Source organism: Salmo trutta, chromosome 7 (assembly GCF_901001165.1).
Source record: "Salmo trutta chromosome 7, fSalTru1.1, whole genome shotgun sequence".
NCBI classification, from domain to species: Eukaryota; Metazoa; Chordata; class Actinopteri; order Salmoniformes; family Salmonidae; genus Salmo; species Salmo trutta.
The window spans coordinates 34,023,746-34,049,390 of NC_042963.1; the positions used below are offsets into that span (position 1 = coordinate 34,023,746).

The 25,645-nt window shown below is 43.7% G+C and overlaps 1 pseudogene; it reads right to left on the bottom strand.

The window, feature by feature from the left end:
- Positions 1-2,335: 2,335 nt before the first annotated feature.
- Positions 2,336-25,645, bottom strand: part of LOC115197287 (proline-rich protein 5-like) — a 76,933-nt pseudogene continuing 53,623 nt past the window's right edge.

Here is a 25,645-nt window from a genome sequence, read left to right on the forward strand (position 1 = left end):
ATATAATGTTGTTGGGTCTGTAACCATGTTTGCCAGTGACAGTCCCTTCCCATTCAAATACTGTATTCTCTTTCAACAAAAAGTTTAGTAATAGACCCATGTAATTTCAGTTGATATAGGCAGGGTTGTTTTGTTTGTGCAATGTGCTGTCTGTGCGTTGGTATATGCTCTATAAAAGGTGTATGGCGTCCTTGTGGGTCGAGCGGTTTGCTGATGTCAATGTTGTGAACAGAGTGCTCCATGGTTGGGTTATGGTATAGGCAGGCATAAGCTACGGACAATGAACATAATTACATTTTATCTATGGCAATTTGAATGCACAGAGATACCGTGATGAGATCGTTAGGCCCATTGTCGCACCATTCATCCGTCGCCATCACATCATGTTTCAGCATGATCCAATTTATAAGTCGCTCTGGATAAGAGCGAATGTAAATAATGCACGGCCCCATGTCACAAGGATCTATACACAATTCCTGGAAGCTGAAAATGTCCCAGATCTTCCATGGTCTGCACACATGTCACCCATTGAGCATGTTTGGGATGCTCTGGATCGACGTGTATGACAGCGTGTTTCAGTTCCCGCCAATATCAAGCAACTTTGCACAGCCATTGAAGAGGAGTGGGACAACATTTCACAGGCCACAATCAACAGCTTTATCAACTCTGTGCAAAGGAGATGTTGTGCTGCATGAGGCGAATGGTGGTCACATCAGATACTGACTGGTTTTCTGATCCACACCCCAACTTTTTTAAAAGGAATCTGTGACCAACCGATGCATTTCTGTATTCCCAGTCATGTGAAATCCATAGATTAGGGCCTAATTTATTTATTTCAATTTACTGATTTTCTTATGAACTGTAACTCAGTAAAATATTTGAAATTGTTGCGTTTATATTTTTGTTCAGTTTGGTTGTAATGTAATCACCTTTTCAAGAGCATAGTCAGAACTACAAATGTTTGATTATTCCATGCAAACCAATTGCGCATATTTAGCTCTATCATCAGAGTTATGCACCAAGTAACTGCATGCTTTTCGTGATCAGTAAACATCAATTGATCATGTAATTTCAGATATGTGATGGTATAGCCTCACGATATCGCTCAATATTGGCCACCGCCATTAATTGGATATTTGAGTGATGTAAAATAAAAGTGAGCTATACCGGAGTATGTATAGTCCTTTTTGGCCTCTGCCTGTCAAGCAGGAGAAGGGTGAAATTTGCAGATGTAGGCTACTGTTAGCTGATAATGTTTACTTTGTAAACTACTGGTTGAAACTTTACAGTTGGCTAAACATGGTGGTGAGTAGACCTATGTATGTACTTTTTTTCTCCAACCAATGTAGGCTTACCTAGCAAAGTTGACTAACATTATCCCCTTTTCAACATTGTTTTTAAGAGCGTATTTAATCACAATTGCTGCATTGATTGATTTACCACGTCGAATTGGCTAGCTAACATATCACCTCAATATGGCTAGTTAACGAGCTAACTTTAAGGAGGAACTAGATGGCTATATACAAATATTGTTTGAGTTGCTTGCCATCTATAGTGATGACAGTAGTCCGACTGAGTCACTTTACCAGGACGAGGATTTGCCGATGTCCAAGCTCTTTTCAAAAGCCTAATCGCTGATAAAGCAAGCTAAACGTTCTTTGGTTAGCTAGCTACATGCCAAATTGATAGGCCCTCTAGTATCTGAAATTACATGATCAATTGTTTACTGACTATGAAAAGCATGCAGTTACTTGGTGCATAACTCTGATGATAGAGCTAAATGTGGAATAATCGGAAATGTGGTGTTCTGACTGCTCTTCAAGAGGTGATATTAAAACCAAATAGTCATAACATTTATTTAATAATCTCTAGAAAACGGCATGCAGTTGTCAATGGTTTTAGCAGAGCTGGTGGTCTCCTTGCCCCCTAGCAGCCAAATCTAAGGCACTGCACTGTATTGTGAAGTTTTGTTGATAACAACCTATAACGGGTTATATCCATGATGAGTACTCTATCTATCTCTATGAGAACAGGCACAACTCAGATATAAAGTGGTTTTTTTTCAAAGTTGCTTAAATACCACGTGTGTCCACTTACTGTATATTAGTGCATTTGCAACAATCTAACCATTATGAAACTTCCTCACGTAGCAAATTAGCAATTACATTTGTTTTTGACAGTCTTTGACCGCCATACAAAATGTCCTTACTTCGTGGGTTTATTTTCACGGACAGATTTTGCCCTGAGTGAAACCTCTCGCTTTGCCACTTCCTCTCTGATTAAATTAAGTCAATGGACTAAATAACATTTTATTTAAGAAGGCAATGGAAATCTGTACTTAGCCACTGAAATGTTTATTAAAATCTGATATCACAAATTAATGATAATTTACAATCATGGATAAAAACGTCTAATTACAGATTTAAAAAAAAAAAGCAAAGTATACAAAAACGGTTGAGGTAAAACATCATAAAAATAGCTTCAGTTAAAAAGCCCTTATTGAAGTCACAAGTTAAGTTAAAAAGCTTACTTCACAATATCTAGCTGTCCTAAAAACAAAAATGTATTTACAGTTGAAGTGCCGCACAACACAGTGAATGATACAACATTCAATATCATTAAACCCTCATTTTCTCTTCCCATGTAAACAGTAAACAAACAATGACATTTCGTTATTAAGTAAATCATAACATGACTGCTTTATGACTATTGAAAAGAGGATGATAGACCGGTCCCAGACGTATTTTAGCCATCTCCTCTGACTATCATTTTCACGCCATACATGTTTGGCATGACAGTGAAAAACCACACAGAGGGGAGAGGGAACATAGAGCTGGGACAAGCCAGGTTAATACATATTGGACTATGCCGGTTCTTAGAATGAGGAGCAAGATGTGACAATCATATTCACATACTCTATTTACTCCAAAAGCTTTTCTGGTAACTGCAGTTCTCCCAAGCTTTTGTAGAAAACCCAGACACAATCCAAGGGCCCACAGCCAAATGCCCACAGGTTATGGCATCATAGTGGTGAGAGTTAAGTTTCAAAACACACTAAACAAAACACATCCCAAAAAATGCTGACATTATCAGATCGAATCAAATGCTTAGAAAAGTTAGTTTTTTTTCTTCTCCAAGGAAATGCTGACTAAAAAGAGGTATCTTGTGGAGAGAAGTATGGAGTGCACTTAGCCACAAAATCCTTATAAGGACGAGGTTGCCTCTAGCCTAAAGACTGATCTAAGTTTAGCATTTCCATCCAATGTCTAAGCTAAGATATTTGGGGAGGGCAAGCTGATCCTACACGTGTGTGCCTAAGGCGCACCTTCTTCTCATGATTCCCTCTCTACACAGTGCTCTGCCTGCTCTCCCGACCATATCCCACTGACTCCGAGCAGCAGGGTGGGAATTCTATGAATATCCCATCTAAATCTGTGTCCAGGGACTCTAGCACCTGTCCAATGATGGTCTCTGGGCTGGAAGATCCGCTGGGGGGAGAGGTGGGGGCACCATTGACCATGTCTGTGAGGGTCATTGTTACCTCCGTCCTGTAGAGGGGTCCTGGGGAGTGGAGAGGGGGGATTAAGGGGGAGGGGAGAGGAGACTCCATAGTTCCTGCCAGAGGGAAGGTTGTCGGTTAGGCTCAATCAGTCTGGCAAGAGTATTTTTCTTATTTTTCCTACTATGGCAACTTATGCACCTGCGCCTCTGGAAGTTTAGAGTTTGTAGTGTATGCATAGCCTAACCTAGTAAGGACCTAGTGAGGAGGACTGAGGCCCTACCTGTGGACTGTGGAACCACACAGAGCCTGTTAGCAGAGGTGCTGGAGGTGTCAATTCCAGAGGCAATGTCGGCGTAGGCCAGGCCCTGTTCCTCTAGGCAGGAGATGATCTCACAGGCAGAGTGTCGTCGGATGCCCCCGCTGCCCACCGAGCTGGCATCAGGGTCGTACTCTGCCACGGGCGTCAGGAGGAGAGGGATGTTGTAACTCTTAGAACGAACCACAGGGTTCTTAGACGGCTGGTCCACAGGCTGCTTAGGCCAGCACCACTGGAAACGATTCTCTGTGGGAGGACAGAGTGTGTAAGAGAAGGAGAGTAAAGGAGAGGGAAAACGTAGTGGAACAGTGAACAGGGCAGTATATGTATCTTACCAAGCACACAGGAGCAGTGTGCCACGCTGCCGTCTCCAGAGTAGAGGCCGTGGGTGCCCAGGTAAGGAGAGACCACCCTCTGGACCAGAGACTCCAGACGCAGGTAGTCCTCACTCACACCTCGCGACTCATGGACACCCTACAGAGAGAGAGAAGACGGGTCAGAGCGTGTATGTGTGTGTGTGAGTGAGGGACATAAAGAGACAGAGGAAAGGAGAGAGAAAGACAGAGAGAGGTGTTCTGTACATACCTGCAGTATAAGCAGCATTTGCGTGACGGAGGGGGGAATGCGGGCACGAGGCCGAGACAGAGCATCCTCCAGCTTCACACTCAGAACTATGGTGTTCCTGAAATGGAGCAGAGCCAGCTGTCTCACACTAGGCTCCTTACCCTGCAGAAAGGAAGGGGAGAGGTAGAAAGAGGAATGGAGCGAAGGGTGAGGCGAGGGGGATGTAGGGTTATGAAAATGCAGCTTTAATTCCCTGAGAGAATGTTCTTCTTTATTGTCTGCTGAGAGAGAATCAGAGAGCGAGAGAGAGAGTCAGGACAGAGAGATAGTGAGAGAGAGATGAGGAAGGAGAGTGATACCTGTACTGGGTGAAAGATGGCCTGTAGCATGTTGAGAACATCACAGAAGAAAAAGTCCCATGTCTCTGCCAGAGAGTCCAGTAACTTCTGACCTGAACACCAAAGGAGGAGCAAACCAACTGCTGTTAGTACTAAAATAATCTCACAAAGCACAGCAATTTGGGACCTATGGCCTCAGTTGACTTTGGTGCGTTAAGCACAGAACATCACAGACCCTGACAAAGGTAACCCTGACAAATGTAATGTAAGCTTCAGTTCAATTATTTTTATTTGGAGCACTGACTGCTCTCTCTACTGTCACTGTTAACACATCTACTAAAATTCTATGAAAAGTAAGACACCACAAATACCTTCGTAGAATCTTATTTTGTCCCGGAGAATGACCATGCCCTTTGTCAGCAACTGGTTCTGAGTTACAGAGAGGTTCAATAAAACAAGCTTTGGTAAAAATGTATATTATGGCCCAATCAGAAACAATCTATCCATGATATTATTTCACCATTTAGCAGTAACATCACTTACCTGGAGGTATTCTGTGAAAAACGACCCCAGCTCTGTTTTCAATAGGTGCCTGAGTAAGCAAAGTCAAGAGAGTTAACACACATGAACAGAGGCTATATTTGTCTAGTGCAATACACTGATAACACAAAACAGGTAAAAGCTTCAAAACCATCTATGTGAAATTAGATACTATATTATTGTGTAGGTATATATACACTACATTACCAAAAGTATATGGACACCTGCTCATCGAACATCTCATTTGTATTTGTATTTATTATGCCAAGGCAGCAGCTACTCTTCCTGCAGTCCAGAAAAATTAAGCCAGTTATACAATTTTTAAAACTTCATAATACATTCACAGATTTCACAACACACTGTGTCCTCAGGCCCCTACTCCACCACTACCACATAGCTACAATACAAAATCCATATGTACGTGTGTGTATAGTGCATATGTTATCATGTGTGTATGCATGTGTCTGTGCCTATGTTGACTTCACAGTACCATAAGGTGTATTTTTAAATCTAATTTTACTGCTTGTGTCAGTTACTTGATGTGGAATAGAGTTCCATGTAGTCCTGACTCTATGCAGTACTGTGCGCCTCCCATAGTCTGTTCTGGACTTGGGGACTGTGAAGAGACCTCTTGTGACATGTCTTGTGGGGTATGCATGGGTGTCTGAACTGTGCACCAGTAGTTTAGACAGACAGCTCGGTGCATTCAACATGTCAATACCTCTCATAAATACAAGTAGTGATGAATTCAATCTCTCCTCCACTTTGAGCCAGGAGAGATTGACATGCAGATTATTAATATTAGCTCTCTGTGTACATCCAATTTTCCTAAGTCCCTTTTTGTGACACTTGACCACATGACTGAACAGCAGTCCAGGTGTGACAAAACTAGGGCCTGTATGACCTGCCTTGTTGATAGTGCTGTTAAGAAGGTAGAGCAGTGCTTTATTATGGACAGACTTCTCCCCATCTTAGCTACTGTTGTGTCAATGACACGCCCACCTCAGAGAGAAACACAGTTTAATGTGAGCTCGCACATCTTTCAACATGTTTTTTTTACAAAAGGATAGATTTGGAGTGAGAAACTTGGATTTTTCGGCAGGTACATATGCAGGATGCTACTCTCCACAGCATGGCCTTCGCTCCAGATCAAAACTCCAAACCTACAACATTATTTTGACCAAAATTAACCGGAGAGATTACTGCTTCCAAGGTTTTCTTTTTCCAAGCTATACGGAGGATGCTCTAGCCAACAAACAGCAGAGACCTGAGGACACCATTCCAACCTGGAACTGAGCCAGATACACATTCAATTAGCACTAAGATGTGAAGTAAAAGGTCTTTGGGCCCAACAAGTGTCAGGAGTCTTTGAAGCATCCTCTGAAGCCCCCTCCTGCTGTTCAAAGACCATTCACTGGCATTTTCTACAAGAAATCCGCCTCCAGAAATAAGCTTCTCCCATTGCCTGCTGCACTGCTACTTGGATTCCCCCTGGTGATCTGTTCACCGTCTGCCCTGGATTGTCTCCCCCTGTCTGATACAGGTACCTCCACCACACTCACCCCTCTCTGTTCACTGTCTGCCCTGGCCTGTCTCCCCCTGTCTGATACAGGTACCTCCACCACACTCACCCCTCTCTGTTCACCGTCTGCCCTGGCCTGTCTCCCCCTGTCTGGTAGAGGTACCTCCCCCACACTCACCCCTCTCTCACGTGCTTTCGCTTGCCTCCAGCACACATGCACGTTGGGGCGAGTGACTCTGAACTTACAATGACTAGCCCCAGGTCGTTTTATATATATTTTTTAATTCTTGTGCATTTTGCTATTTTGCTATTTGCCTCATGACTCCGGCATACTTTGTTGACTACAAACTTTCTTTACCCAACCATGGGTCAGACTGTTTGTTCCCACAGTTGGGACTCTGACTCTCTATTGGTTACACGGACTTTTGGCCTCCCGTCCTATTCTAACCACCTCTCGCCGGCTTTGTATTCATGTTAACTGATGAAATTGCTGTACAATATGATCTTGTTGCCATCCAACAGTAAGCGTAGATCATCATTCTACACCTTTTCCCATTTTCATGTGAAAGACCATGGAGAGCTTGGTTAGCTGACAGGTGTGATAAGTGTAAATGGCATGTCATAAATCAGCACTTTATTTTGTATTTTTTATTTAACCTTTATTTAACCAGGTAGGCCAGTTCTCATTTACAACTGCGACCTGGCCAAGATAAGGCATAGCAGTGCGACAAAAACAACACAAAGTTACACATAAACAAAAGCAGTCAATAACACAAAAAAAAGAAAAATAGAAAGAATCGTTGTACAGTGTGCAAATGTAGGAGAGTAGGGAGGTAGACAATAAATAGGCCATAGAGGCGAAAATAATTACAACTTAGCATTAATACTGAAATGATATATGTGCAGATGATGATGTGCAAGTAGAGATACTGGGGTGCAAAAGAGCAAGGGGTAAGTAATAATATGGGGATGAGGTAGTTGGGTGTGCTATTTACAGATTGGCTGTGTACAGGTACAGTGATCGGTAAACTGCTCTGACAGCTTATGCTTAAAGTTAGAGAGAGAGATAAAAGACTCCAGCAATTCGTTCCAGTCATTGGCAGCAGAGAACTGGAAGGAAAGGTGGCCAAAGGAAGTGTTGGCTTTGGGGATGAGCAGTGCAATATACCTGCTGGAGCGCGTGCTACGGGTGGGTGTTGCTATGGTGACCAGTGAGCTGAGATAAGGCTGGGCTTTACCTAGCAAAGACTTATAGATGACCTGGAGCCAGTGGGTTTGGCGATGGATATCTAGTGAGGCCCAACCAACGAGAGCATAGAGGTCGCAGTGGCGGGTAGTATATGGGGCTTTGGAGATAAAACGGACGCACTGTGATAGACTACATCCAGCTTGCTGAGAAGAATGTTGGGGGCTATTTTGTAAATGACATCACCGAAGTCAAGGATCGGTAGGATAGTCAGTTTTACGAGGGTATGTTTGGCGGCATGAGTGGAGGCTTTGTTGCTAAATAGGAAGCCGATTCTATATTTAATTTTGGTTTGGAGATGCATAATGTGAGTCTGGAAGGAGAGTTTACAGTCTAACCAGACACCTAGGTATTTGCAGTTGTCCACATATTCTAGGTCAGAACCGTCCAGAGTAGTGATGCTAGTCAGGCGGGAGGGTGAGGGCAGCAATCGGTTGAAGAGCATGCACTTAGTTTTACTAGCATTTAAAAGCAGTTGGGAGGCCATGGAAGGAGAGTTGTATGGCATTGAAGCTCGTTTGGAGGTTTGTTAGCACAGTGTCCAAAGAAGGGCCAGATATATACAGAATGGTGTTGTCTGCATAGAGGTGGATCAAAGACTCACCAGCAGCAAGAGCGACATCATTGATGTATACAGAGAAAAGAGTCGGCCCGAGAATTGAGCCCTGTGGCACCCCGATAGAGACTGCCAGAGGTCCGGAAAAACAGGCCCTCCGATTTGACACATTGAACTCTATCTGAGAAGTAGTTGGTGAACCAGGCGAGGCAGTCATTTCAGAAACCAAGGCTGTTGAGTCTGCCGATAAGAATGTGGTGTGTGACAGAGTCGAAAGCCTTGGCCAGGTTGATGAAGACGGCTGCACAGTACTGTCTTCATCGATGGCAATTATGCTATCGTTTAGGACCTTGAGCATGGCTGAAGTGCACCCATGACCAGATCTGAAACCAGATTGCATAGTGGAGAAGGTACGGTGGGATTTGAAATGGTCGGTGATCTGCTTTTTAACTTGGCGTTTGAAGATTTTAGAAAGGCAGGTGTCATGACGTGGCCCTCTTTGGGTATAGCGAGTGCCTTCCCCCTCTTTCCTCTCCTACACCCAGGTTCTGTTATCTCAGGTCGTAAATTCCTGGAGGAGACTCTTTCCTCCTGGCTATGCAGAAAGAGACACATAGAGAGAGAGTTTCACAGTAGAACAAAGGAACTTCTTCTACATCCCAGAACTTGAGAACTGAACAATATCCATGTTTTGGAGAATGTGTAAACAGTCGGTGGAGAAGTCAGCTGCGACCCGGTCTGTTTTGTTTCGTGTTAATGACCTCATGAAAGACAATACTGCCACATTACCATAACTCTGTTTATACAGGTGCCTCCGTTATGAGGTTTGCGTTTAATTATTGTATAAAATGAATGAGTAAAGATGAAACTATTTGTGAAATTATGTAAACCGTTAATGTGAGAGAACTGTATTACCTTTAAAGTTTAACTAAGTCATTGGCCCGCTCCCATGAGCACAGACATGATCTGGCTCATGGGACAGCCCTTTTCTACTGTTACGAATAAAAACCCCACCTGAAGAAATCCTCTTCAGACCATGCATACCTCAGTCAGCTGAGGGGGCAAAGGTTTGAGTAGAGACCACAAAAACCTCAGTCTAAGCTAATGTTGTAATGGTTGTTGAATTCCTAACCATACCACGTGGAGCATTGGCTACATGGGTGGCAATGGTTAAACTCTGAGACTATCGATCCCGACAGAATAAGAGCCAATCTTCGATACTAATTACTAGTCTGCAGCTAGAAATGATGTGAACCTGGGATGCGAAGACCGACAACCGCCCGAAACATCTATTCTATAAGAACATTTCTGAATGGTACTCTGAAGTATCCATCCTAACCACTAAAGACTTCAGGGAAGCAGAGAGACGCTTGGATGAGCTTTCCAACAGAAGGACTGACGATTCCAACAGAGATCAGAACAACACACTTGGCGTAAATATATATTGATTGCAATTATTCCAAAATGAGTGAGCGTTCATGTGCAAAAGATTAGCATTTCAATTAATATAATTATCAACTGCCTTTTGTCTTTCCCACCCTTCTCAGTCCACACCCACTTCCCTTTGTCCACCAAGCCGTCATATCGGCTAAGCACACAAGGGAACCTCCCCTATCATTTCCTTGTAACCATATCTACTTTTTGTTTGTTTATGCATTTCTGTGATTATTTAGTTAGTTAGTAAATATATGATTAAGACAATTGATGTATGGATGATTCATAGTAAAGGCTGGGTTCGTGCAGATAACCAACAAATTACGACGTTTGGAATGAGACTAACGTGAGGTAAAGAATAATTAATTAATTAATTAGAAGACTAATTGATCAGATATTAAGTTGCTGCAGGGGGTGCTGAGGTGTTGGCCGGGGTATGGGTAGCCAGGTGGAAAGCATGGCCAGCCGCGGAAAAAATGCTTATTAAAATGATTGATTATCGTAGATTTATCGGTGGTGACAGTGTTTCCTATCCTCAGTGCAGGTGGCAGCTTGGAGGAGGTGCTCTTATTCTCCATGGACTTTACAGTGTTCGAAAACTTTTTTGAATTAGTGCTACAGGAAGCAAATGTCTGTTTTACAAAGCTAGCCTTAGCTTTCCTAACTGACTGAGTATATTGGTTCCTGACTTCCCTGAACAGTTGCATATCGCGGGGGATATTCGATGCTAATGCAGAACGCCCCAGGATGTTTTTGTGCTGGTCAAGGGCAGTTAGGTCTGGGGTGAACCAAGGGCTATATCTGTTCTTATTTCTACATTTTTTGAACGGGGCATGGGGATGGGGATACCTGGGCCAGGTCGGTTAGAAAGGCCTGCTCGCTGAAGTGTTTTAGGGAGTGTTTGACAGTGATGAGGGGTGGTCATTAGACCGCAAACCCATGATGCACGCAGGCAATGAGGCAGTGATTGCTGAGATCCTGGTTGAAGACAGCAGAGGTGTATTTAGAGGGCAAGTTGGTCAGGATGATATCTAAGAGGGTGCACAAGGTTACGGATTTTGGGTTGTACCTGGTAGGTTCCTTGATAATTTGTGTGAGAATGAGGGCATCTAGCTTAGGTTGTAGGACGGCCGGGGTGTTAAGTATATCCCAGTTTAGGTCACCTAACAGTACGAACTCTGAAGATGGATGGGGGGCAATCAATTCACATATGGTTTCCAGGGCACAGCTGGGGGCTGAAGGGGGTCTATAACAAGTGGCAACGGTGAGAGACTTGTTTCTGGAAAGGTGTATTTTTAAAAGTAGAAGCTTGAATTGTTTGGGCACAGACCTGGATAGTATGACAGAATTCTGCAGGCTATCTCTGCAGTAGATTGCAACTCCGCCCCCTTTGGCTGTTCTATTTTGTCGGAAAATATTGTAGTTAGGGATGGAAATTTCAGGATTTTTGGTGGCCTTCCTAAGCCAGGATTCAGACACGGCTACTACATCCGGGTTGGCGGAGTGTGCTAAAGCAGTGAATCCCTGTACTATGCCGTGCCTTGATTGTATTACTGTTGATGATATCTGGAAATGTGCATGTACACCCTGGCCCACCTACTGTTGCTAGCCCCAATTCTGACTTGTGCTCTGATATCTGCTTCACTTATTTCTGCTCTCATAAAAGCCTGGGTTTTCTGCATGTTAACACTAGAAGCGTATTACCTAAAATGGATCAATTGAAAGTGTGGGTTCACAGCTCCAATCCAGATGTGCTGGTCATTACTGAGACGTGGTTAAGGAAGAATGTTTTGAATACTGATGTTAACCTTTCTGGTTATAACATTTTTCGGCAAGACAGATCTTCCAAAGGTGGGGGAGTGGCAATCTTTACCAAGGATCACCTTCAGTGCTCAGTTGTCTCTACCAAGTCTATCACCAAACAATTTGATTTGCTGGTTTTAAGCATTAAACTTGGTTTTAAGCATTAAACTTTGTTGACTGTTGCTGGGTGCTATCGTCCTCCATCAGCACCGGCCTGTCCCCTACCTGCCCTAAGCTCTCTCCTGGCCCCTTACACTAAGTCTGAATTCATCCTGCTAGGTGACCTAAACTGGGACATGCTTAAACCACCTGACCAAGTCCTAAAGCAATGGGACTCCCTAAATCTTTCTCAGATTATCACCAATCCCACAAGGTATGACTCCAAACTCCCACAAAAGGCTACTCTCCTCGATGTTATCCTCACAAATAATCCTGATTGGCATAAGTCTGGAGTTTTCTGTAATGATCATAGTGATCACTGTTTTACAGCCTGTGTTCGTAATGGCTGCTCAGTGAAACGACCTGTCCTGATTTGTCATAGACACTTGCTAAAAAACTTTAATGAGCAAGCCTTTCTTCATGAACTGGCCTCTGTAAATTGGTATAGAATCAGCTTGATCCCCTCTGTTGAAGATGCTTGGATGTTCATTTTGATATTTTCAGTGGTATTGTTAACAAACACGCCCCCATAATAAAAAAAAAATTACAAACAGGTTCAGCCCCTGGTTCGACCAGGATCTTGCAGAGTTACTCCACTTCAAGAATTGCATTTGGCGAAAGGTTTGGCACACGCATACTCAGGCTGACTGGCTATTGTTCAGGCAAATTAGAAATAAGTCCACTCTGGCTATCCGGAAGGCCAAAGTTACTTACTTTAACTTGTTATGGCTTGGGGGCAGTATTTCGACATCTGAATGAGAAGCGTGCCTAAAGTAAACTGCCTGTTACTCAGGCCCAGAAGCTAGAATATGCATATAATTGGTAGATTTGGATAGAAAACACTCCAAAGTTTCCTAAACTGTTAAAATAATGTCTGAGAGTATAACAGAATTGATATAGCAGGTGAAAACCTGAGCAAAATCCATCCAGGAAGTGGGATTTTTTTGATGTGTGTAGTGTTCAATTGAATGCCTATAGAGTATCTAAATGGTTAGGACCCCGATTGCTATGGCTTCCACTAAATGTCAACAGTCTTTAGACATTGTTTCAGGCTTGTTTTCTGAAAAATGAGGAAGAATGAGACCATTTTGTAAGTGGCATGCAGAATCAAGCAGAGCTCGTTTGCGCGAGTGACCGATTGCGCGCCCTTCGTTCTTTTTCCTTTCTATTGAATACGCTATTGTCTGGTTGCAATATTATCCATTATTTAGACAATAGACAACCTGAGGATTAATTATAAACATCGTTTGACATGTTTCAACGAATTTTACCGGTACTATTAGGATGTATTCGTCTGCATGTTGTGACCGCCATTGAGCCAGTGGATTACTGAACAAAATGAGCCAACAAAACAGAGTTTTTGGGACATAAAGAGGAACTTTATCGAACAAAACAAACATTTATTATGTAACAGGGACTCTTGTGACTGCAACCAGATGAAGCTCAAAGGTAAGTGATTCATTTTATTGCTATTTCTGACTTTCGTGACTCCTCTACTTGGCTTGAAAATGTTTGTATGCTTTTGTAAGCGGGGCGCTGTCCTCAGATAATCGCATGGTATGCTTTCGCCGTAAAGCCTTTTTGAAATTTGACACAGCGGCTGGATTAACAAGAAGTTAATCTTGAGTATAATTATGAGTATTTCTGTATTTTGAATTTGGCGCTCTGCAATTTCACCGGATGTTGTCGAGGTGGGTCGCTAGCGGAACGCCTGCGCCAGAAGCTTGTTGGACACTAAGAATGCTTTGTTGTAGAGCATTTAACACAAAACCCGGGGAGGGGCCAGCTGAGTATAAGACTGTATCATCTGCATATAAATGGATGAGAGAGATTCCTACTGCCTGAGCTATGTTCTTGATGTAAATTGAGAGGGGTCGAGGATTGAGCCTTGGGGTACTCCCTTGGTGACAGGCAGTGGCTGAGACAGCAGATGTTCTGACTTTATACACTGCACTCTTTGGGAGAGGTAGTTAGCAAACCAGGCCAAAGACCCCTCAGACACACCAATATTCCTTAGCCGGCTCACAAGAATGGAATGGTCTACCGTATCAAAAGCTTTGGCCAAGTCAATAAAAATAGCAGCACAATATTGCTTAGAATCAAGGGCAATGGTGACATCATTGAGGACCATTAAGGTTGCAGTAACACATCCATAACCTGAGCGGAAACCAGATTGCATACCCGAGAGAATACTATAGCCATCAAGAAAGCCAGTCAGTTGATTATTGACAAGTTTTTCCAACACTTTTGATAAACAGGGCAAAATAGAAATAGGCCTAAAACAGTTAAGATCAGCTTGATCTCCCCCTTTAAATAAAGGATGAACTGTGGCTGCATAAAGGAGAGACAGGTTAAAAAGGTTAGATATCGGCTTTGCGATGATAGGGGCAGCATCCTTAAAGAAGAAAGGGTCTAAACCATCTGACCCAGATGTTTTTTTGGGGTCAAGTTGAAGGTTCTCCTTTAGCACCTTGGACTCAGTGACTGCCTGCAGGGAGAAACTTTGTAGCGGGGCAGGGGAAAAAGAGGGAGAAGCATCGGGGATAGTCGCATTAGAAAGGGTGGGAGATGAGGAAATGTTAGATGGGCAAGGAGGCATGGCTAAGTCAATAGGAATCCTGACTTAATGAAGTGGTGATTAAAGAGCGGTTCCGTATTTCACTGAAAGAATAAACGTGATAGTTTCCGGATTCAACCATATTAATGACCTAAGGCTCATATTTCTGTGTGTTATTATGTTCTAATTAAGTCTATGATTTGATAGAGCAGTCTGACTGAGCAATGGTAGGCACCAGCAGGCTCGTAAGCATTCATTCAAACAGCACTTTCGTGTGTTTTGCCAGCAGCCCTCCGCAATGCATTGCGCTGTTTATGACTTCAAGCCTGTCAACTCCCGAGATTAGGCTGGTGTAACCAATGTGAAATGGCTAGCTAGTTAGCGGGTGCGCGCTAATAGCGTTTCAAACGTCACTCGCTCTGGGAGTGGTTGTTCCCCTTGCTCTACATGGGTAACAATGCTTCGAGGGTGGCTGTTGTCGATGTGTTCCTGGTTTGAGCCCAGGTAGGAGCGAGGAGAGGGACGGAAGCTATACTGTTACACTGGCAATACTAAAGTGCCTATAAGAACATCCAATAGTCAAAGGTATATGAAATACAAATCGTATAGAGAAATAGTCCTATAATTCCTATAATAACTACAACCTAAAACTTCTTACCTGGGAATATTGAAGACTCATGTTAAAAGGAACCACCAGCTTTCATATGTTCTCATGTTCTGAGCAAGGAACTTAAACGTTAGCTTTCTTACATGACACATAATGCACTTTTACTTTCTTCTCCAACACTTTGTTTTTGCATTATTTAAACCAAATTGAACATGTTTCATTATTTATTTGAGGCTAAATTGATTTTATTGATGTATATATTATGTTAAAATAAGTGATAATTCAGAATTGTTGTAATTGTCATTATTACAAATAAAAAATAGCTAATTTTTTTTTTAAATCGGCCGATTAATCGGTATCGGGTTTTCTGGGTCCTCCAATAATCGTTATCGGCGTTGAAAAATCATAATCGGTCGACCTCTAGTCTTTTCTACTTCTGCGATAGTGGACTGTCATATTAATGATGGAGATGGATTAGAGTTGCGCAATACTCAGCAGCAGTGTGTGAGATTGCCCAACTCAGAAATGCTGCTGTCTCTCCAGTCAGGTCTGGTTCATTTAACGGACGGACAGGCCGACGATATTGTGAGGCTACTACACAGTTTTCCATGTCTCTTTAATGACGTTCCTACTCGCATAAACGTGTTGGAACATGACATTAATGTTGGAAATGCTGCCCCTATCAAGCAACACCCATATCGTGTCAACGCTTCTAAGAGGAAGATAATGAGGGATGAAGTGAGATATTTGTTGGAGAACAACCTGACTACGCCAAGTTCAAGCCCTTGGAGTTCTCCTTGCATTCTGGTTCCTAAATCTGATGGTACGTCCAGGTTATGTACAAATTATCGAAAGGTAAATTCTGTCACAATGCCAGATTCATTCCCGTTACCCAGACTGGACGACTGTATCGACACTGTTGGTGCTGCTACTTATGTAACTAAGTTGGACCTCTTAAAAAGGTTACTGGCAGGCTCCGTTAACCTCACGTGCTTCTGAGATTTCTGCCTTTGTGACCCCAGACAACTTCCTACAATACTCTGTCATGGCTTTTGGGAATGCACCAGCCACTTTCCGACAACTGGTTAACGCCGTATTAGCTGGCGTTCCCAATTGTAGTGCATACCTTGATGATCTAGTGATTTATTTGTCTGAGTGGTCAGATCATGTTAACTCTCTAAGGGTAGTATGTGAGCGTTTGGCAGCTGCTTCTCTAACCCTGAACTTGGCAAAGTGCGAGTTTGGGAAGGCTACTGTTACCTATCTCGGCAAAGAGGTCGGCCATGGACAGGTGCACCCTGTTGATGCCAAAGTCTTGGCTATCACTGCATTTCCCGCACCTACCACCAGACGAGAGCTATGCCGCTTTTTAGGGATGGTTGGCTACTACCATAGTTTCGGTAAAAACTTCTCTGCGGTAGTTGCTCCCTTGACCGATTTGCTCAGTCCGGCTAGATCGTTTGAGTGGTCCCCGGACTGTAAGGTAGTTTTTGATACTGCTAAAGCACTCTTATGTAATACCCCTGTATTACTGCTGCTCTGGATTTTGAACGGCCGTTTAAACTTGAAGTAGATGCTAGTGCCAGAGGTGCTGGTGCTGTTCTACTGCAGCAGGACAAGAATGGAGTGGATCATCCTGTTATTTTTCAAGAAAATGTAACAAATGTCAAGCAAACTATGCAACCATTGAGCAAGAAGCTCTAGCTTTGTTGTTAGCTCTGCAATACTTTGAAGTGTATATTGGTTCTAGTGCCTTACCAGTGATCGTATATACTGATCATAACCCCTTAGTGTTTCTCCACCGAATGTACAACCAGAACCAGCGCCTTATGCGTTGGGCGCTTATTGTGCAGAATTATAATTTGGAGATCCGCCACAAAAAAGGGTTCTGATAATGTGTTAGCAGATGCTTTGTCTCGTGTGTAAAAATGATTTTTGTATGCTTCGTGAGGTTGACTTTGTTTGATCTTGTGAGTATTCATTGTAAATCCCCCCTAGGGTTGCTCTTTTAAGGGTGGGAGTGTTACGGATACAGGTATCCTGTGTGAGTATCCTGTGTGTGTTTCTTTTCTCTCCTTCTCCCCTCACAGGTGACAATCATCATTCCCCAATCAGTCACCAATCAGTCACCAAGCAAGACACCTGCTCCTTTTCCCTCAACCAATCCCATCCCCTTTCCCTTGGTTTAAAAACCCAGTCAGTAGTTTTCTCAATAGTTCAATCTCTCTCTCTGTAGCTCGATCTCTCTGTGTCACTCAATCTCTCTGTGTCACTCAATCTCTCTGAATCTCTCCCTCTCTCTTTGTATGCAGAGATCTCTCTTTTGTTTTGGTCGTTGGCACATTTGTCCGGTACCTGTGAGTATTGCTTTGTTAAAGTGTTGACTGTTTGTTTGATGGTGGGAAAAGGGGGTACCAAGACCAGTCGCCCATGGGCCTACATTACACATAGGAAAACAGTGTCTAAATACACTAGTTAGAACTGGGCGGACCACCCACTGTATTTTATTGGTTAGTTAGCTAGCTAGCTGTGCTTGAAGCAGGTAGACTAGCTTAGGGGTGTTTTTGAATACTTATTATTTCTTTCATTGGACCTCGCTTCGTGCACAGAGGCATTGCCATGCTGAAACAGGAAAGGGCCCTCCACAAACTGTTGAGACAAAGTTGGAAGCACATAATCGTCTAGAATGTCTTTGTATGCTGTAGCATTAAGATTTCCCTTTAATGGAACTATGGGGGCCTAGCCCGAACCATGAAATAAAGCCACAGACCATTATTCCTCCTCCACCAAACTTTACAGTTGCCATTATGCATTGAGTCCTGGAAACCGCCAAACCCAGATTCGTCCGTCGGACTGCCAGGTGGTGAAGAGTGATTCATCACTCCAGAGAATGCGTTTCCACCGCTCCAGAGTCCAATGGCGGCGAGCTTTACACCACTCCAGCCGATGCGTGGCATTGCGCATGGTGATCTTAGGCTTGTGTGCAGCTGCTCGGCCATGGCAACCCATTTCATGAAGCTCTGAAGAACAGGTCTTGTGCTGACTTTGCTTCCAGAGGCAGTTTGGAACTCGGTAGTGAGTGTTGAAACCGAGCACAGACGATTTGTACGTGCAACGCGCTTCAGCACTCTGCGATCCTGTTCTGTGAGTTTGTGTGGCCCTCCACTTCGCGGCTGAGCCATTGTTGCTCCTAGGCGTTTACACTTCACTATAACAGCCTTTAAAGTTGACCAGGGCAGAAATTTGACGAACTGAATTGTTGGAAAGCCGGAATCCAATGACGGTGCCATATTGAAAGTCACTGAGCTCTTCAGTAAGGCCATTCTACTGCCAATGTTTGTCTATGGAAATTGCATGGATGTGTGCTCGATTTTATACACCTGTCAGCAACAAGTGTGGCTCTAATAGCCGAATTCCAAATACTTTTGTGTATATATAGATTACTTGTGTAGTTACATGTATTGACACCAAGGAATGTAAGTCTCATACAACTGCATGATATCTGGGTATTGTGCAACCCAGCTTTCTCTTTTAAACGTACTGTTAATGTTTATTTCCAGCGCTAAGTATACAGTGCCAGTCAGAAGTTTGGACTCACCTCATTCAAGAGTTTCTCTTTATTTTTACTATTTTCTACATTGTAGAATAATGAAGACAACAAAACTATGAAATAACACATATGGAATCATGTAGTAATCTTAGTGTTAAACAAATCAAAATATATTTTATATTTGAGATTCTACAAAGTAGCCACCCTTTGCCCTGATGACAGCTTTGCACGTTCTCGGGTATTCTCTCAACCAACTTCATGAAGTAGTCACCTGGAATGCATTTCAGTTAACAGGTGTGCCTTAAGTTAATTTGTGGAATATCTTTCCTTCTGAATGTGTTTGAGCAAATCAGTTGTGTTGTGAGAAGGTATGGTTGGTATGCAGAAGATAGCCCTATTTGGTAAAAGACCAAGTCCATATTATGGCAAGAACAGCTCAAATAAGCAAAGAGAAATTGCAGCCCAAATAAATGCTTCAGAGTTCACAAGTAACAGATGCATATCAACATCAACTGTTCAGAGGAGACTGCGTGAATCAGGCCTTCATGGTCAAATTGCTGCAAAGAAACCACTACTAAAGGACACCAATAAGAAGAAGGAGACTTGCTTGGGCCAAGAAACATGAGCAATGGACATTAGACTGGCGGAAATCTGTTCTTTGGTCTGATGAGTCTAAATTTGAGATTTTTGGTTGCAACCTCCGTGTCTTTATGAGATGCAGAGTAGGTGAACGGATGATCTCCGCATGTGTGGTTCCTACCGTGAAGCATGGAGGAGGAGGTATGATGGTGTGTGGTGCTTTGCTGGTGGCACTGTCATGGCTACCACAGCATTCTGCAGTGATATGCCATCCCATCTGGTTTATGCCATCCCATCTGGTTTGTGCTTAGTGGGACAATCATTTGTTTTTCAACAGGACAATGACCCAACACACCTCCAGGCTGTGTAAGGGCTATTTGACCAAGAAGGAGATGGATGGAGTTCTGAATCAGATGACCTGGCCTCCACAATCACCCGACCTCAACCCAATTGAGATGGTTTGGGATGGGTTTGACAGCAAAGTGAAGGAAAAGCAGCCAAGAAGTGCTTAGCATATGTGGGAACTCCTTCAAGACTGTTGGAAAAGCATTCCAGGTGAAGCTGGTTGAGAGAATGCCAAGAGTGTTCAAAGCTGTCATCAAGGCAAATGGTGGAAGTATCTACTTTGTATCTACTTTGAAATATCTCAAATAAAATATATTTTGATTTGTTTAACACTTTTTTGGTTACTACATGATTCCATATGTGTTATTTCATAGTTTTGTTGTCTTCACTATTATTCTACAATGTAGAAAATAGTAAAAATAAAGAGAAACCCTTGAATGAGTAGGTGTCCAAACTTTTGACTGATACTGTATATTGAAACAATGTTAGGTCTAGACCCTACAGTTACGTTCGTTGGAATGATCGGACCTAAGCGCAGCGTGAGTAGCGTTCCACATCATTTATTAATAGTGAAACTTAAGCAAAGACAAAACAAAAAGCACAAACGAACCGTGACGACAATGCAGTGCTAACAGGCAACTAAACATAAATAATATCCCATAACCCACAAGTGGAAAACAAGATACTTAAGTATGATCCCCAATTAGAGACAACGATTACCAGCTGCCTCTAATTGGGAATCATACACAATCACCAACATAGAAAAACAAACCTAGAACCCCACATAGAAATAATAAACTAGACTAGCCCCCCAGTCACACCCTGACCTACTCTACCATAGAAAATAAAAGCTTTCTATGGTCAGGACGTGACCGTATTTCTCCCCCCCCCCCCCCAAAAAGGTGCGGACTCCGACCACAAAACCTGAAACAAAAAGGGAGGTTTGGGGGGGTGTCTAGTATCGGTGGCGGCTCTGGTGCAGGACGAAGAACCCGCTCATCCTGCGGATCCAGCCCTGGACCCAGACTGGACGCTGTGCCTAGACTGGGCACCAATGCAGAAGAAGACTCTGGCCTTGGAGCTGGACTGGACACCGTGCATAGACTGGGCATTGGCGCAGGGGAAGGCTCCGGCCATGGAGCGGGACTGGATGCTGTGCCTGGACTGGGCACCAACGCAGAAGAAGACTCTGGCCTTGAAGCTGGAGGTCCCGAACCGTGGGCCGTCTCAGGAGGTTGTGGGCCGTCTCAGGAGGCTGTGGGCTGTGTCCGGAGGCTCCGGGCCGGGGGCCGTCGCCGGAGGCTCTGGACCAGGGGCCGGAAGCTCTGGACTGGGGACCGTCGCTGGAAGCTCTGGAACTGGAAGGCGCACTGGTGGCCTGATGCGTGGGGCCGGCACAGGTGGCACCAGACTGGTAACACGCAGCTCAGGGCGAGTGCAGGGAGCAGGCACAGGACGTACCTGACTGAGGACACGCACTTCAGGAAGAGTGCGAGGAGGCGGCACAGGACGTACTGGACTGGAAATGCGCACTGGAGGCCTAGTGTGTGGAGCCGGCACAGGTGGCGCCAGACTGGTGACACGCACTTCAGGGCGAGTGCGGGGAGCAGGCACAGGACGCACTGGGCTGTGGAGGCGCACTGGAGACCTGGTGCGTAGAACCTGTGCAGGATATACTGGACCGTGGAGGTGCACTGGAGGTCTGGAGCATAGAGCTGGCACAATCCGTCCTGGCTGGATGCTCACTTTAGCCCGGCAAGTGCAGGGCGCTGGCACAGGACGCACTGGGCTGTGAAGGCGCACTGGCGACACAGTGCGTAGAGCTGGCACAGGGTATCCTGGACCAAGGAGACGTACTGGAGACCAGGAGCGCTGAGCCGGCAAAACCCGTCCTGGCTGGATGCTCACTCTCACACGGCAAGTGCGAGGAGCTGGCACAGAACGCACCGGGCTGTCGATACGCAATGTGTCTCCAGTGCGCATCTCCGCAAAACATGGTGCCTGACTAGTCCCACGCTCCTCACGGCGACTGTCTTGCTCCATACACCAAACCATCCACTCTACCTCATCACTCCCCTCAACTAACTCACAATACTCCTCGCTCAGTCTCTCCCAATATTCCTCTTCGCTCTCCGACTCACCCCTCGGCCTCGCCGACCACTCAATGTGGCCCCCCAAAAACGTTTTCGGGCTGTCTCTCGGGCTTCCGTCGTGGTTGCGAACCCCGGAGTCGTCATTGATCCTCCTTCGCTGCCTCCGCCTGCTTCCATGGCAGGCTCTTGTCTCCTGCCATGATCTCCTCCCACGTCCAGGAAGTCCTCCACTCCCTTCTCTCCCGTGCCCAGGATCCCTGCTCTTCCTGGTCACGCTGCTTGGTCCTGGTTTGATGGGACATTCTGTCACGTTCGTTGGAATGATCGGACCAAAGCGCAGCGTGAGTAGCGTTCCATATCATTTATTAATAGTGAAACTTAAGCAAAGACAAAACAAATAAAGAATAAACAAACCGTGATGACAATGCAGTGCTAACAGACAACTAAACATAAATAATATCCCATAACCCACAAGTGGAAAACAAGATACTTAAATATGATCCCCAATTAGAGACAACAATTACCAGCTGCCTCTAATTGGGAATCATACACAATCACCAACATAGAAATAATAAACTAGACTAGCCCCCGAGTCACGCCCTGACCTACTCTACCATAGAAAATAAAAGCTTTCTATGGTTAGGACGTGACACCTACACAACAAACTGGATAGTTTTACCTAGTGTTCTAGTGTTGATTCAGGAGTGAAATTAACACTCAGTGGTGTACAAAGAACCCCAGTATTGGTGTTAATAAGTGTTGAGTGTGACAGTGTGATTGTGTCAGTTTCTCTGTGGAGAGTAAAACATTCCATCAAAACCACAGCCCTCATTATCATATTTCTCAGCATGCTCTACTGCAGATATATAAAAAAATCTGTGTTTTTACATGTTCGTTTTATTGATTGATTAATCTTATGCCATACAAAGATAAAACAATACAAAAAATAAACTAATTCAATCAGTTACTTATATTTATTGCATCCATTACTGAAATGGTTGTTCCAGTTTAAATGGTTTAGCTAGTCTCCTTTATCAATGTTACTAACCATGACAGTCATTCTGAATGCAGGTTGCGGGTGACTAAAATGTCCAAATGTTGGATATGTCCACTCTGGCTGGATTCCAATTGGAATTATACATCACTTTGCAAGCCAGTATAATGTGACTTGCAGGCCTGATGTGGCCTGTAAACCAGGAGGTTCCAAACGCCACTGTGTTAGGGTAAAACATGGCCATCAGAGTAAGGCCTTATGGTATACAGTGCATTCGGAAAGTATTTAGAACCCTTGTCTTTTTCCACATTTTGTACTTTACAGCCTTATTCAAAAATGGATTAAATACATTTTTTCCTCATAGAAATACACACAATACCCCATAAATAACAAAGCAAAAACATGTGTTTTAGAAAGTTTTGCAAATGTATTAAAAATTAAAAACTGAAATGCCACTGTAATGGGAACTGTAATGTTCGTGCTTTTATTTTATTTTTTTACATACATTTTTATTCAAGAGCACATAAAGAAAATGTACCATATATTTCAAGAGTCTGAATAAGTATACAATTTGGATTAAGTCACACAAAAACTGAAACAAACAACAAGCCCAGAAATGACAGAATAAGACGCGTACGATATGACAGGAACTCTGATCAGACACCTTCGTACCTCTGCTGTCTATGCTGCAAGACTGATGTCATTCTCTCCATGTCAGCAAGTTCCCCGCATAGACCTAACCACATATCTTTTGAGGGTGCATGTTCATTTTTCCAGCATTTTGTTACACATTTCCTTGCTGCTGCTAAAAGATAATCTATCAATTTAAGTGGGGAAGGTTGGAGTGTAGCCACAGGAACAATACCTAGAAGGAGATGACATGGGTCTGGTTGAATAATAATACCTGTGATGTCCTGTATAACATGGAAAACTTCAAACCAAAAAGACTGGATTTTCAGACATTGCCAAAAATATGTGATAAAGTACCTATTTGTCCACACTGCCTACAACACTTTACTGATATTCCTTTTTTAATTTTATTAAGTTTATCAGGGCTCATAAAAAAACGACGTAGTACTTTCAATTGAAACTCCCTTGTTCGGTTACATGTAGAGTGGCTTTATATACTGTTTCCCATATGTTCCCCCATCTCTCCTCTACTATCTGAACCTGTAATTCAACCTGCCATGAGTTCCTAAGACTTTCTATTCATGTGCTGTTCTAATAACAATTTCTGTGTTAATGCAAGTGGCTGACTGTACAAATCCTCACTATCAGTAGCTGCAATTTGGCAGTATGCCCAGAACTTGTTTTGAGAACGAACAAAATATTTCTGTTTCAAGGTCTCAGCTTAGAGAGAAGAAGCCTCGTGAGGTATTGGTCTGTCACATGTTATGAACCAGATCTGTCACATGACTTAAACAAAACGTTAATGATTAATTAATTATGCTAAATCATGCAAATATAACATGTCGGTGTATAGCCGTATATAAGACAACTGCTGGATCTGCCCAGGCAGAGTTTCTGATTGACATGTGTACTATGGTGCATTGAGTTGGTTGAAACCTCTCCAGCACACTGACAATAAACAATGATTCATTTAAGATTGACTTTGAATGTCCCTGTGTAAGAATTTCCACAAAATCACATTTCCATAAGTATTCAGACCCTTTACTCAGTACTTTGTTGAAGCACTTTTGGCAGCGATTACAGCATTGAATCTTCTTGGATATGATGCTACAAGCTTGGCACACCTGTATTTGGGGAGTTTCTCCCATTCTTCTCGGCAGATCCTCTCAAGCTCTGTTAGGTTGGATGGGGAGCGTAGCTGCACAGCTATTTTCAGGTCTCTCCAGAGATGTTCGATCGGGTTCAAGTCTGTGCTCTGGCTGGGCCACTCAAGGACATTTAGAGACTTGTCCCCGAAGCCACTCCTGCGTTGTCTTGGCTGTGTGCTTATGGTCGTTGTGCTGTTGGAGGGTGAACTTTTGCCCAGTCTGAAGTCCTGAGCGCTCTGGAGCAGGTTTTCATCAAGAATCTCTGTACTTTGCTCCGCTCATCTTTCCCTCGATCCTGACTAGTCTCCCAATTGCTGCCGCAGAAAAAAAATTACCACAGCATGATGCTGCCAACACCATGCTTCACAGTAGGGATGGTGCCTGGCTTCCTCCAGACATGATGCATGGCATTCAGGCCAAAAGGTTCGATCTTGGTTTCATCAGACCAAAGAATCTTGTTTCTCATGGTCTGAGTCCTTTAGGTGTCTTTGAGCAAACTCCAAGCGGGTTGTCATGTGCCTTTTACTGAGGAGTGGCTCCGTCTGGCTACTCAACCATAAAGACCTGATTGGTGGAGTGCTGCAGAGATGGTTGTCCTTCTGGAAGGTTCTCCCATCTCCACAGAGGAACTCTGGAGCTCTGTCAGAGTGGCCATAGGGTTCTTGGTCACCTCCCCCGATTGCTCAGTTTGGCCAGGCGGCCAGCTCCAGGAAGAGTCTTGGTGGTTCCAAAGTTCTTCCATTTAAGAATGATGGAGGCCCTGTGTTCTTGGGCCCTTCAAAACTGCAGACATTTTTGGAACCCTTCCCCAGATCTGTGCCTCGACAAAGTCCTGTCTCGGAGCTCTACAGACAATTCCTTCGACCTCATGGCTTGGTTTTTGCTCAAACATGCTGTCAACTGTGGGACCTTATATAGACAGGTGTGTGCCTTTCCAAATCATGTCCAATCAATTGAATTCACCACAGATGTTTCTACAACTTGATTGAAGTCCATCTCAAGGATGATCAATGAAAACAGGATGCACCTGAGCTGAATTTCGAGTCTAATAGCAAAGGGTCTGAATACTTATATAAATGTGTATTTTTTTGAACATTTGCAAACATTTCTAAAAACCTGTTTTTTCGCTTTTTTGTTATGGGGTATTATTGTGTGCAGATTG